General features: G+C 35.5%; 1 long non-coding RNA gene across 1 annotated transcript in view; it reads right to left on the reverse strand.

The window, feature by feature from the left end:
- Positions 1-4,335: 4,335 nt before the first annotated feature.
- Positions 4,336-14,109, reverse strand: part of LOC116172382 — a 54,172-nt gene continuing 44,398 nt past the window's right edge. Inside the window, exon 2 of the long non-coding RNA XR_004145645.1 lies at positions 4,336-4,417. This is a non-coding gene — a long non-coding RNA (uncharacterized LOC116172382). The remainder of the gene's footprint in view (positions 4,418-14,109) is intronic.

Here is a 14,109-nt window from a genome sequence, read left to right on the forward strand (position 1 = left end):
TGATAACCGAGTGTTAGTAAGCAAAAAAGACGTTTGTGAAGATTTATCGGTTTTTTTAAAAAATAGAAGTGTCGAACGAGACCTTAAACCAAACGTTACGTGTTTTCGGATATCACGGAAATCCAGTACCACCAAAGTGAAACCTAGGCAAAGTAGCTACATCGCTTTAAAATTTCCAAAGAGAATTAAGCAAATAGACATGAAACTAGTATTGTTTGGGCGAAAAACGATACGTCAAATAAAAGAGTTCGAGATAAAGATTTTTATTTTATTCGGTGAAAGACGAAAAATATAATTTATAATTTTGTATGTGATATTACGATCTATCCGATCGCATATTGAAACTTCCGGCATCATGCATTCGTAGTAAGACTTACAGCGATGCGATTTCGGGAGGTCAGCAACATTGCTTCCTAAAAACTAAATACTTCTAAAGCATGCGAAACGGAAAGATCTCCAGTGGACGTTGAAGCCGATGGTACCATTAGGGAAGCTGAACAAGACGCTGCAACGTAATCTCTTTTCATTTAGCATTGATTAAATTAGAATAATGCATGACTTGTTTATGATTAACCTCGTCACTCTAAAGGTGGAAATTTATACCATACCCAGGACCATACCATTGTTGATAAAGTGAAATAAAATAGTTAATGCTGCAAAAGTTAATATGAGATACCTGGCTAACTTAACCATGCTCTAGCATATACGACTTTATTGTTGTTAAACAAAGTTACGCTTTTATCCTGGCATCTCTTTCTAATTTTTTAATAATTCACTTTCTTATTTCACTTAATGAACACCAGGCACCCGTATTAGTATTCGCATATCTGCCTTTAGGGAGAAGGGGTTAATCCCAAACAAAACAACACTACAATTTTTCCAAATAAGTTTTGTATGTTACCCACAATTATAACCATAGCGCGTTCGCATCTCCAGATGCAGTATGGTGCCTATGGACATACAGTACATGCTTGCCAAACTTATTAACAAACGTGACAATGACAGCACAAGGGGATTATGTCGTTTTTTAACACTTCCATTCAATCATATGTCATGGTCACTCGCGACCAGTGAACTATATACTCGTAACTGGAAGGGAAACAAGCATATTATGAAGCCAGACGAGTGGTGGTTTCTTTATCTTTCTCACACTAGTAACAATAAATTCATTAACATTTCTATTTTACTTTTCTGCTTCTATCAGGCGAGACAAACCACAACGCAAAAACTTAAACTGGAGGACTAGCAGTGGTACAGACGGACAGAGTGTGACGCGTTCATTTTCCTTTTGGAAAATTCGCTAAAAATAGGAGCGCAGTTTGATAAGTTAGTGAGTTTTCTCAAGTCCCCCAGAATAGGCGGTTGTTTCAGTGATGACCTCTCCATTCGACCCAAATCTCTTACCGCCCAACCATTTCTTCAGGTTTGCAAATAGTAAATAATCGGAAGGAGCTAAATTTTTGTTTTTGTTTACATTTTTATTATATTTAACGTAGAAATTTCTGGGAATTTTGTTTGGTCTTTATCTGTTATCAAATGTAAATGCTTAATTTAATTGACAGGTGGATGTGATTTATCGCCTTTTCTGTGTAGGTAAGAGATGACATTTTATTTTTTCTAGAAATTAAGTTTGTATTTATTTCTTAATGGCTGATAAGAAATTGATTTATAAAAATTATTCGACCTCTATTTTTTGGTCTACTAACTTTGACTACTAACTAGTCTTTGTTGTCAACTGTGTTGTTGTGTGTTGTAATTTTGATTTTCGGAAGAAGGGTTTTCGCCTTAAATAGGACATCAAGAAAAAAAGCGTCGCCTTTTGCCACGTTGAGAGTGGAACTAGGTTCCGTTGAAGTTTTTAAAATCGGCTTTACGCCACATTTAGGGTCAAAGTGCGGCCAATTTAATTCAGCTCGCTTCTTGCGAGTTTCATTGTTGATTTACGGCCAGTTAGTACTCAATTGATGCCGCAGCCAGCATTGAAAGTTTCGCCTAATGTGAGTTTAAAGTTCGTAGAAGTTCCGTTTGCGTAGCCGGAAGCCGAATTCGCGGCTAGCTTTTGTTCTACGTTTTGAAGTTTTGGTCAGTGGTAAAGTTGGTCAAGTGTGTTAATTGAAAATTGTAATTTTTAGTGAACTGTGGATAGTCCAGTCAAATTAGACGTAAAAATGCTAAATGGTTACAAAAGGTCCAGTAGAAGATTTTATTTTTCAAACTTGTTTAAATAGTAAAGAGAGAGAAAAATCCAAGTTTGCCACAGCGACTGACGTTGGGAGAAATTTCTGTAGTCAAAAATCTGCAAAAATTTCTGACTTTTTTCGGTTTTTTGCGCCTAGCACCTAGTATATTGCAGCACACAAAATTATTTCATTCGAATGTCGAATATACCATCAAGGAACAAAGTTTCTGTTTAAACAATGAAATGTACCTATAGTTTCTTTTGTATTTTTTCCCGTAGAATCGAATGCTCAAATCATTTTTTGACAAATTTCCAAAATTTAAACAAATTATCAACATTTACTAGAAAATTCAATGTTACTGAAGTCGTTTCTTCAGTTTTTCCGTTTCTTAAGTTTCTTCTTCAATAGGGACTATAATTTTTTTATTTCATCAAAAAGTACCTATAGATAAAAACAAAAAAAATGATACCAAATAGAACTCCCTACGATAAATGTCTGAAGGACGATTTACATTTGAAGAAAAGCTTTTTGCCGTAAAAAACGAATATTTCGGAAACCTCTTAATTTTTTATATTCGAAAAATTTGTAGTTATTTCAATTATAAAATAGTATATTTCAAGTCTGGTTAAAAGAAAATCATTTTTGTGGAAATGAACAATAAAAAACAAAAAACACGGCTTTCCGCGATTTTTTCGGTTACTTTGAGGTTATGTGAGAAAGTGTATTTGTTGTACACCATTTTAAGATATGCACTTGACAAAGCTTCATTAACAATTTCCTTTTGTACAAAGTCCAATTTGCCTGCACTAATATTAGTACACGGAATGTTTTCTGTTTCTGTCACTTCTTTTAATAGTTGTTCGAACGCATGATCCAGTTTTAGGTAATTCATGTGGCTGCCCTATATTTTAGGAGCTGGTGAATGTTTTGAGTTCCCTCCGCCCCCCGTCCCCCCCCACGCTACGCCACTGGTTCCACTTCATTGTTCCGGAAAAATTTTAACTAACTTTCCCACACTATTTACAAGCAGCAACTACACCGAAACTATATCAATTTGACAGTCTAGACAGACAGGCAAGTCGGCTACTAAACTAGCCAGGTCCTCAACTTTACTTGCCGCTTGCGGACATGTGGCAAGTGACTAGCAAGTGCACTTTCCGCTCATCTACACTTGACAAGTTTACTGGCCGAAAGTACTATCCGCCAGTAAACTTGCCAAATGTAAATCAGGCTACTTTAACAGTATAAATTTGTTACATATTCGACATTCTCTTGTTTCAATCAGAACCTTCAGGAACCAAAGACGGAGAAGTTCAAAGACAGATTTATTGTTTTTTTAACATAATTAAATTCTAATTTAAATATCAGTTCAGATTATTATTTATGATCTCGAAAAATTCTAATACCGTCACGTTTTACTCACCTTAAGGGTGTGAGGTGCACTTACTGAATTTCAGGATAAGAAAATAAGATAAAAGCCGATAGTTCCATTACATTTTCGCGCATAAGGGAGGATGCTTGAAAGCTTACCATTACACTGACCTGAACCGGAGTCAGATAACTGTAATCGCGCAAAGGACTAATCTTTTTCGAAGGGAAATTGTATTAGAATTTCATTGAAATAACAACTGAAACGAAACCTAAAATGCTAACTAACTTAACATAAAAGTGTGTCGTTTCTGAGCTCTTCCTAATTCCATTTAAAAGTCACGCGCGGACGTCTTTAGAGCGTATTTAATGGCAGACCCGAAATGGCCCTATGATATTGCTTCAGAAGACACACTTTACACAAAAGGGTTAACCCGCAATAATAAGATTAAAGCGCCCCAACCGTCAAAGGACTACTGTAACTATTGCTTTTCCATCGCAATAAGCTGTTATTCTTCAATATAGATTGTCTTCGAAATAAATTGCAACCGATTTAGGTAAGAAATTCATGAATTCCGCTCAATTTAAATTCAAATCCAGTAACGTCATTGAAATACCAGTGGCTATAAAATTTAAGAGTCAAATTTAATAGGAAGGGCCGAGCGGAACAAATCTCTTATGCGCCCTACATTTTTTTCCTACACGCATAATAGATTTCGTAGACGTTAACTGTGCCAGAGGGTAGCGCTAATAAAGCATTTTGAAAAACTGTTTCTTACCTTTTTTAAATCCTTATTCGCATCTGCATCGTCTGCTTTCCGCTTTTCCGTTCCAGGCAGTTTTCCCTTATCCTTCTCCGATCCGCACACCTAAAATTAAATAAGGCGAAATTATTAACGTGGATGGTGCATGTTAACGATCTCATCGTCCAAATTATGTGCCGTCAAAATTGACTGGTAAAGTTTTCTTTTTATCGCGATAAAAGCAATATAACGAAATTGAATTCTTACAAATTCTTACGCACGCAACGGAATTAACGAAATTGCTTCAGGAACATCGCGAGGCGAAATTATTTTCGACTTCTTAGTGGAATAATTTAAAGGGCCCTGTCACCGTTAACGTGTAAATAATCTAAAAATAGACTTTATAATAATAATGCGCATTGCGGATAGGCATATATCTGTTAATAATTGCTTTCATTCGTAATATTTCTCGCAATAATCAGCACGAAACTTTTCATCGTGACGTTCGTATGGGAGAGTCATGCAATATTGATTTTCCTTGCCTAGATCCACAGACCACAATACAAACACTAATTCCATTTGAGCATGATATATTCCAAATGAGACATCGCTTCGTGTTACTTTTTAGTTTTCAGCCAAAGACAGTTTTCAGGATATGTTCATTTTGGCTTGTAATGGAAAATGTCGGAAGTGCGCGTTTTTTTATGTTAAGTAGAATGAAATTGGAAAAAGGTTTATTTTCAGAAACTCCGTTTCATGACACCGCATTAGATTCTCAGTGGCAGCGTTCCTTTGAAAGCAAATAAAATTAGAACATTCTTATTTCTCTCTAAGCCAACGCGCATTGTTTCTCAACCCATTTATATTTGAAAGCTGTTTGTTTTCTAAATCTGACAACTACACGTCGACGAAAAAATGACACTTGAAACCCAACAGTAGACCGAAAGCACGGCAAGGGTGCGCAAAAGAAACTAAGAATACACTAAAACCTCGTAATACAATTCGTAACGGGTAGCTTTGAGTGCGGGAAATTAGCAAAACACAAACGATTTCTTTGAGCACAATTAGCGTGTTGATTAGTTCCGCGTTTGAGCCGTTCCGAGTTTGTTAGCCAAACAAACCATTTGTAAATTATTGCATTTTGAAAGGTTCTGCTAACTTGGCGCAGTTTTCAATATATATTTCAAAATGATCTATGTTAATTAAACACTGTAAAAAGTAGAAGAGATTTTAGGTCAGTTGCAAGTAAACCAAAAAAAGTATGTGGGCCATGTCTGTGCTGTCATAGCATGCATAATTTAGATTTGTTTAAGATTCCGTTGAAGTTTTGGAGAAGAATTGGTCATACCGCAGATGGTTTCGTCATTGATTAGGCCAGATAGGCGCGCAAAATGATTGCATTATTTAATTTCATAGGACGTTTAAATTGAATGAAATTTGCAGATGTGTCCTTTTGTAAAATGTTTTAAAGGATTATTGTTTAGGCAGTTTATGTAAAGTGTTTTGCATTTAGGAAGTAGGAATTTTAATAACACTGTCATGGAGGAAATACTACAAGGCATCCGTGTCTTTTGCAAATACTAGATTCAAATCAAAACTACATAAAAACAAAACGAGCAGATAAAATCATATCTAACTTTTCGTACCTTGTCAATTTAAGTTTTCTTAACAGAGACGCGGAAGACTGATTTGCAAAATTTCGATTTTTTAAATACTACGATTTTTTCTCCATAACAAGAGATCGCACTGTCAATTTACTTGCACTCATTTTCCAAGAGAGTAATTTACAAGTCATAATTGTGTAACTAAATTTATTAAAGTTGGTTTGATACCAAACCCATTCATATGAATACTTAATTTTTATTAAAAAATGTTTAAATCCGCTTTCTTCATCAAGTCCATAATACAGGGTGTTTCGAAATTCGCGCACACGGACTATGGGATGGTGTTATACGACAAAAACTGAACAAAAGGTTCCTCTACCAGTTTTCCCTCAGACCGCTATTTTTCGAGCTACCGCGGTTTTAAAAATCTCCGCCGCCTCTACGTTGCGCCACTGGTTAAACTTAATAATAACACATTTTTAAAAACAAAAGAAGGTTCAAAATAAACTATAATTAAGACGAGTACGTAATTACAGTTGTACAAAATGTCCGCCGTCTGCTAGTAAACAAGCTTCAGCCTGTCGAAAAAAAAGTGCCGGTCTGATCAAAAACTGGTAGAGGAACTTTTTATTCAGTTTTCGTTGTATAACACAATCCCACAGTCCGTGTGCGCGAATTTCGAAACACCCTGTATATCGGTTTATCTATCATCGCACACCCTTTAAATAAAACCTAGTCCCGTCACTGTACATCACATAACTACCTCGAGGATTTCAAGTGAGGTACAGCAATTAACCTACTTTAGAAGACAAAACGACCATATGGTGTATACTGAGATTTTAGTTCATAAAAGTTTAGGAAATTTCAAGTTAATTCAAAGGTTCACAGTCACCCGAATTTTGAAAAAAATGAAACACATCCATGGCCGTATCTTAACATTTTGTCACTGAATCATGGACTGTAACACCTGGATTTATAAATACCATGCACACAAATGGCAGAAGAGGGATGTCTTATGGTGGATTTATACAATCATTATTATTAGTTCACTGCCATTAAGAAATATCCAATAGAAACAAAGGTATAGTTTCGTTGGTAAGCGACGCACAATAAACCTTTGTTTCTATTGGCTAGTTTGTCCGTCCGTCTGTTTATCTATCTACTTTTTACTATTAACTTTTTGCAGTACTACTCTAAAGGTTTGATACAGGTTTGTATATAGTACTGAAAGTTGTAGGGAGAGGGAGTACAAAGATAATTTGATCACAAATGTATTGTCCGAATGCAAGTTTTTCAGTTGCATAAATTGCACTCTCCAACCTTCTTCCATCAAACTTTACAATTAAACAAGACTGACTGTCTTCAAAAAAATTCGAAAACAGCAAAACTGCAAAGCACACAAATCAATAAGCAGCTATGTTTCAAACGTCCGCTAAACCAAAGAGCCACAATTAACCTCCGAATCGCTTATTTAAAACCATTTCCATTTGTTAGTTCCGTTCCTCCTACTGCTTTATCAAAATTACCACGTTGTCAAATAACTAACCTCTGTTTTTACGTCGGCGAAAAACAACGATAACGAAACTTCTTATCAACGACCAGAGATAACAAGAGATAAACTTTTACAAAACATTGCAGGCAAATCAATCTGAATAATAAAATAAGTTAATTAAAAGATGAACAAAATTACACATCAGTATATAAATAATTCTAAATGAAATCAACAGTTACTTCAAACTTGAATAACACGATAGAAATGTCAACATTTAACGTTAAAAATAATTGAAATGCATAAAAATGCTAGGTGCAATAGCAAAAGGTCACTAAAGCACCCATAAGCTGTCCAGCTAGCTCAATGAAACACAGGACTCCCATCTCCAAAATGTCACATTTCGCACTCATATAGTGCGCGAAGCGTCATTTTAAATACGACTACTCATTAGGTAAATGAAATCAACAGTGAGGCTTGCGCCCAATCACAGAGTGACCCGCATAATGCTTTTTAGAGGTGCCTCTGCAGAAGGTCTGAAGTTGTTCTCTACTACTCTGGTATTTACCTTACGAATTAGTAAAACTGCAGGAAAACCTAATTCGGAGTAGTCGGCAGAATGCTCGAAACTGGTCCAAGGTAATTAATTCCCATATCTGCCACAGATGAAAAATTCACCTCAAACCCAGGTTCGAACACCCAACCTCCGGATTTATAGCCCAACGCTCTACCACTGAACCATAAAGCCGGTCAGATGTCTAAAATTTCATGTATAATTAGAATTTGGAACCAAATACAGAGTGTTCCATTTAAAAAATGTAACTTTAAACATTCAAAATATTTTTAAAATATGCAGAATATTATACAAAAGCACCAATCCTTCCTTGCGACCATAATTCAGAGCTATCGTTGACTCGCCCTGTACAGGGTGGTTCAAATTCGTGGCTCACCATTGGGATCTCCGTAACCGTGAGAAATACAGTGTAGTATGTTAAATGGGGGCAAAGTTTTTCCTTTTTGTGACTAAAAACGCATTTGAAATTTGAAAATAACTAAGAAAAACTCAAAATGTCCAATTTCTTTTTCATTTTCGGAAATGAACAGTTCCCGTTAGCACTTTTTCTCGGAGAATCTGAATCTGTTATCAGAATTCCCATAACACGCTAGATGTAAAAGCTACAGGCTACTACTTTCTCATTTCTTATGGACGCTACATTGTATTTTTACGGAAGATCAAGGAACTCGAAGATACTAAAACCTAAGGATTCCAAAAACCATAAGCACCATACGAATACACCCTCAATCAATATATTTAAGACTCTACAAACGCGGCAACAACAGAGTCGCACTGCTTCATTATGGCCTCTCCGGAAAACTTTATGATGGATCCCCACGAAGTAAATATCTGAAAAACTGTAGGAATAGTTACGGTACGGACAGACAGGCGAACAGAGAAAGTTTCTGCAAGCCATAAAGAGCCTTTAAAACAGTCCCTAAAAACCGCAAAAAGTCTCCTAAGAGGTTTCCAGAACTTTTTGGCAGTCCTTGAGGGTCTGATTAGTCTTTTAGGCTCGAACCTTAAGTGGTTAACGTTTGAGGGTTTAAAATCCCAGATATTAGAGCTCGTACAGCCTGGAAATGTTTCCAAGTACTTTTAAGAGTCTATAAAAGTTGCCCATATTCTCAAAAGATCCGAAAATAATCTCCAAGAGTAGCCAAGAATCTTGAGCGTTTTCAAGAGCCATTAACAGCTGTAATCTGTATTTAAGGAATTTACCTTTAAAAGAATTTAAGAGTAGGTTTTTTTAGGATACCTAGGATTCTATTAGGCTATTAGGGTGTCAAAGATCTCCTCAAGTTTCCAAAAGCCGTCTGGTTTTTTTACGAATTGAACAGTTTTTAGAGACGTTTAATGGTTTCTCAAAATATATAACGAACTAAAGTCTAGTGCTTTTGTGATGCGTCTCTGTCTCTTTAAAAACATTTCGAGTCCTCAAGAGCCTGCCACGCAAAGATATCTGGTTCTGTGAAATGCCGATCAAGGTAATAAAACACGCTGGAACGAATCAACGACAGCACACCACCTCGGAAATCATTTCTAAACAAAAAATGCCTGAAAAAACAGACCTCTTTCCTTATTAAGGTACATTTTTAAAATATACTGTTGTGTAATCAACGTCATGTTGATTTTATTTCTGTCAAAACACCAAAAATAATCAAGGGACACCCTGTATATGAGATTATTTCAATTTATTAAGTAAATATGGGCGATTATTTACGAAATAAACATAGAGTTAGTTCGTTTCATTTGAATTTGTATTTCAGTGTTTGTTTTTTCCTTTGTAATTGCGTAGTATTTTCGTTTTAATTTTTTTAATTGCTCAATTTAGATAAGCAATAGATAATTAGATACCAAGTTTTTATTTATTCGTTTGCGATAAGTTTTATTGTTAGGCGAAATTTAAGTAACTTACGCGTGCTTTGGTCGATAACGGAGATGCAGGTGTTTTGAAGAATTGCGCGTTTCCCATATAAGTGGGGACATTTTCGCGTTCCGTCGCGATGGGCGATTTATTTGATATTGTTAAAGAAGGAATTTATTTTATTGTGGAAGTGGTTTGCTTAGATACTGGAGACCACGAGAAAACGAGGCTACGGTTAAAGAGCGTGTAGATTTGTTAACACGAATTTGTTTAGCCTGTTCAAGTGAAAACGTAGTTCGTCGGTATCGAAATAGAGTGTGCAGAAGCAAGTGGTGTAAGAAGTTTACCGCGTGTTGTCCGATTACGGGAAATGTTTCATCGACTTAAAAAGCAGTTGTAGTGCGCAGGGAGGTCTTTTGTTGAGGTTCTTTCTTATTAAAAGTTTCTACCGTCCGAACAGCCACTGAAAATTTTTCATTTTATTCATGAAACCAGTTTTGTTTTTCACCTAACTGTGTTTATAAAGCAAAGTGAATCTGCCAGCATTTATGTGTGACTCTATTACGATGAGATTATTTGGATTATTATGAAAAAACTGGCAGTGATTTTAAGATTTCTTATTTTAATTGTTGACCGCCTGCGTGCGAGGCAATATGTCCAAACAAGCTTTGGATGGATGGAAAATAATTCTAAATTTTAACGTTGCTTTATTTTGCGCTAGGTGGACAGATGTTTTGTGGATGGCGTAGTGACGGAACGCCCTGCACACAGCAATGCATACATATAAGTATGTAGAGATTGAGTAGTAGGAAGTACCAAAGTAAACATTCTTTCTAAATAACACAATGATAAATATATACGTAATGCGCTGAGTTCCATCGTTAGTTGGGTTACGGCTGCTGAGAAAAATAAAAGTTCAAGGGCCCAACCTTGGTTCCTCAATCAATCAAATCAGATGAAAGAAGGAATGGCATTCAGGGCTAGATAAAACACAACACGCAACAAGCGATCGATTAAACACATTAAATTTAAATTAAACAAAATTTTAATTACCTGAAGTATTCCTTACCATCCGGTCATAATTGCGCGTTTCAACAAACAGACGCACTAAACACATAACACAACAAGTATAAACTGTGCACAGATCTTGTGCAGATAATGCATATTTTGACGACGCGCGTCGAGATATTCGTTTCGACTGCACCAATAGATATCTCATCCAGACGTTTCGTTTTGCCTTTGTCAGTACCTACTCTCCTCCGACAAACCGTTTTCGAGATATTCGTTTTGACATCACCAATGGATATATTTCTTCCAGACGTCCTAATCTTTCTTTGTGAGTGCTCTCCTACGACAATGCCAATCCGCTCTTGGTATAAGGAATTGTAACCGATGACGGTATGGTCGAGGAACTTGATGGAAATTAAGTCCTTTCATTGAGACCTTTCATTAGAGTACCATGAAGGATAAAACCAATTGTGATCTGTTTAAATTGCATCAACCCTTGTAAGATTCCAGTCAATTTGTCGCATTTTAATTATTCTATTCTGGCCGATGGAGTTAATAAGACCCGGAGTAGTTAACTAACCAAGCGTTACCTACTATTACGAATTTACTTCGTTAAAAATAGTTAACCTTTAATTCCCCAATTAATCAGGACGCTTAAAAGTTCAAATGTCGAAGAGGCAGCGGAATGTCGGAACTAGCAAATCAAATACGACTTTAGACAAGTTTCAATTTAAAAAACTACGTCGACATAATATATAACTAAAATGACGTAAGGCGTTTAATAACTTCGTTAAAGGTGAGAAAAGGGAAAATCCTTTTGGTTGTCGAAACGAGTATAAAAAAGCGACGAAACGTGACTTATTTAGAGAGACGCCTCACCTTTCAAGATAATTCGTTGAGCCCGTACAAAAGTAGCGAAGGAGAATAAAAAAATGAAACACCTCACGTATAGCTCGCACATCTGGAACATCAGCGAGTCGTCACAGGATAAGGGGAAGAAAAGATCCGTTTCAAATAACAATAAATTAAAAACGAAAGAATTAACAGGCTCGCGTGTCACGTGTCGTGCAGTAAAAGGATTTTGTGCGTGGTGGAGGACTACCGTAATTTAAAATAATGATGCACCGCCCTTTAGTGGAAATAGAGAAATTTACTGTGCTGTCGATAACCGCAGATTTTTCTGCCAGTAAAACATGGAAGAGAAAATGATAGATCATCGGAATTGCTAGAAAAACAAGAAACAAAAGAAAAATTACTAGAAAAATTAGATGAAATTAATATCAATAATTACAAAAAATTTCCAATTTCAAGCACCCAACTGGAAAAAATGTGATTGAGGAGGCGATAGAAAACGAATAGTGCCGTCTTTACTGTATTAGGGATAATCAATTACGATTAATAAATGATCAATTCCAACTGCGTGTTTAACGATTGCTGGACCAAAATGTGACTTATTCAAATGACTACGAAATTCATAACATGATATTCAATTCATGGTTTGACCTCCAAAACATTCAACTTTGGCCTTTCAAAATCTGCCTACACAAGCTCTCAAGTTTGAGCATTTAAAAATCTTTTTCTGGAGTGAACCATTTTTATTTTAAAATTTGGAACCAAGTTTTCAAAATCTCAAAGCTTAATTTCAAAATTAGAAATACAAATATTCCAAAAGTTTTAAAATTTAAAATGTTGAAACTTCAGTATTTCAAAAACTTGAAGATTGTAGGAGTAGGTTGTGTGCCTACCTTCCAGTTTTCTAAGTAAACATACTCCTTTGATATAGTCAGTTTAGAGAGTGCTGGGTTTAGATAGTCACACGCATTAAAATAATCCTTGTAAACAAAAATATTACAAAAATGAATTAAATTAACAAAATAAAAGTAATTCACAGCATAAACTAAACTTCTGAACCCAAATTCTGACTCGGATTTGAGGGAGTCCAAACTAATTATATCAAATGTTGCGATTCATTAAACTTGCACTTCCTTCCCTTCAAAAAAATTTATGTATGTGTCCATAGGCTTATTTTTTTTAGAAACAATTTACCAACTTGATCATTTTTTTTAAGTAAACGTAGTGGGAACGAAGAAATACAAATTAGGAGTGTTTCATTTAGATACCAAAAGCCTTAAACGCGTCTAAAATTCCAAAGAATTAATTAACAAATAAAAAAATGACATGAAAACTAGGTTGTAATTTTGGGCTAGATTAATCACCAAACCAATCATTTACAGATGAACTCCAACATACGGCTAAAAGCAACCTTTTAAACGTTTAACACCAAAGAAGTCACGACTAACGTCCCGTTCGCTTATTTAAAACCTTTCCCTTTTCCATTTACATGCTTCCTCCTTCCTTTACAAAAATAATATGCGTGTTTTCGAAAAATCAAACTGCATCACTTCGGCGATAACACATCCTCACCTTGAAATTTAATTAGCGTACGCAGCGATAACCACTCTTACAAATACTACACAAATAACTCCTAACTGAATAAATTTAGTCTTTTAACACGTAATTTCTTTACAATTAAATAAACAAGGCAATTATTGAAACAAAATTGGCAACCTATAATTTTGATAACAAAAAAAATCGACTTCGAAATCAACTGGGATGATTGGATTTGCGCTCAATTTTACGACATAACTCTCAATAATATAACGTTGAATAAAAATTTAAATTGGACATACAGGGTGACTCAATATTACTGTAGGAGCCGAAACCAAATAAATCGTCCGCTTGACGTGGTTTACACAACAATACACATAAGACATAAGCTATTTTACAACGGGCGATCAAAAAAGGATTGACGTCGAATCGCCTTTGGAAGTTCAAGTTGAATGTGATTTCCCATGGAAACAGCAATTCCAAAGGTGACTCGACAGCAACTCTATTTTGATTGAATAGTATTCGCATTCAATAAGTAACTTATTCAAATGGCATTTTGTACCAGCAAAAGAAATTAAAAAATTGACCCCTTTTGCCACTTTAAAACCGTTGTACTCAAAGATACGACACAAAATGTTGATACAGGGAACAATGAATAAGTAAGAACCAATCAAATTGCTATTAATAATCGAGAAGAGGCTCTATCGTATGACAGACTCGTAGTTTTCCAAAATGAAGATTTCTAACGCGGAATCGAAGATCAGGTGCTTCTTCTTAAACAATTAACTGACTGAATAGACCACTGGGACACAGATAAGAAGCTTTGCAAGCTTCTCTTTCTTTCAGGAATTTTGCTTAATTTTCTTTTCATGTCTCAGAATAAATGTTTGTCTTTGTCAATTAATT

This window comes from Photinus pyralis, unplaced genomic scaffold (genome assembly GCF_008802855.1).
Source record: "Photinus pyralis isolate 1611_PpyrPB1 unplaced genomic scaffold, Ppyr1.3 Ppyr1.4_LG5, whole genome shotgun sequence".
NCBI classification, from domain to species: Eukaryota; Metazoa; Arthropoda; class Insecta; order Coleoptera; family Lampyridae; genus Photinus; species Photinus pyralis.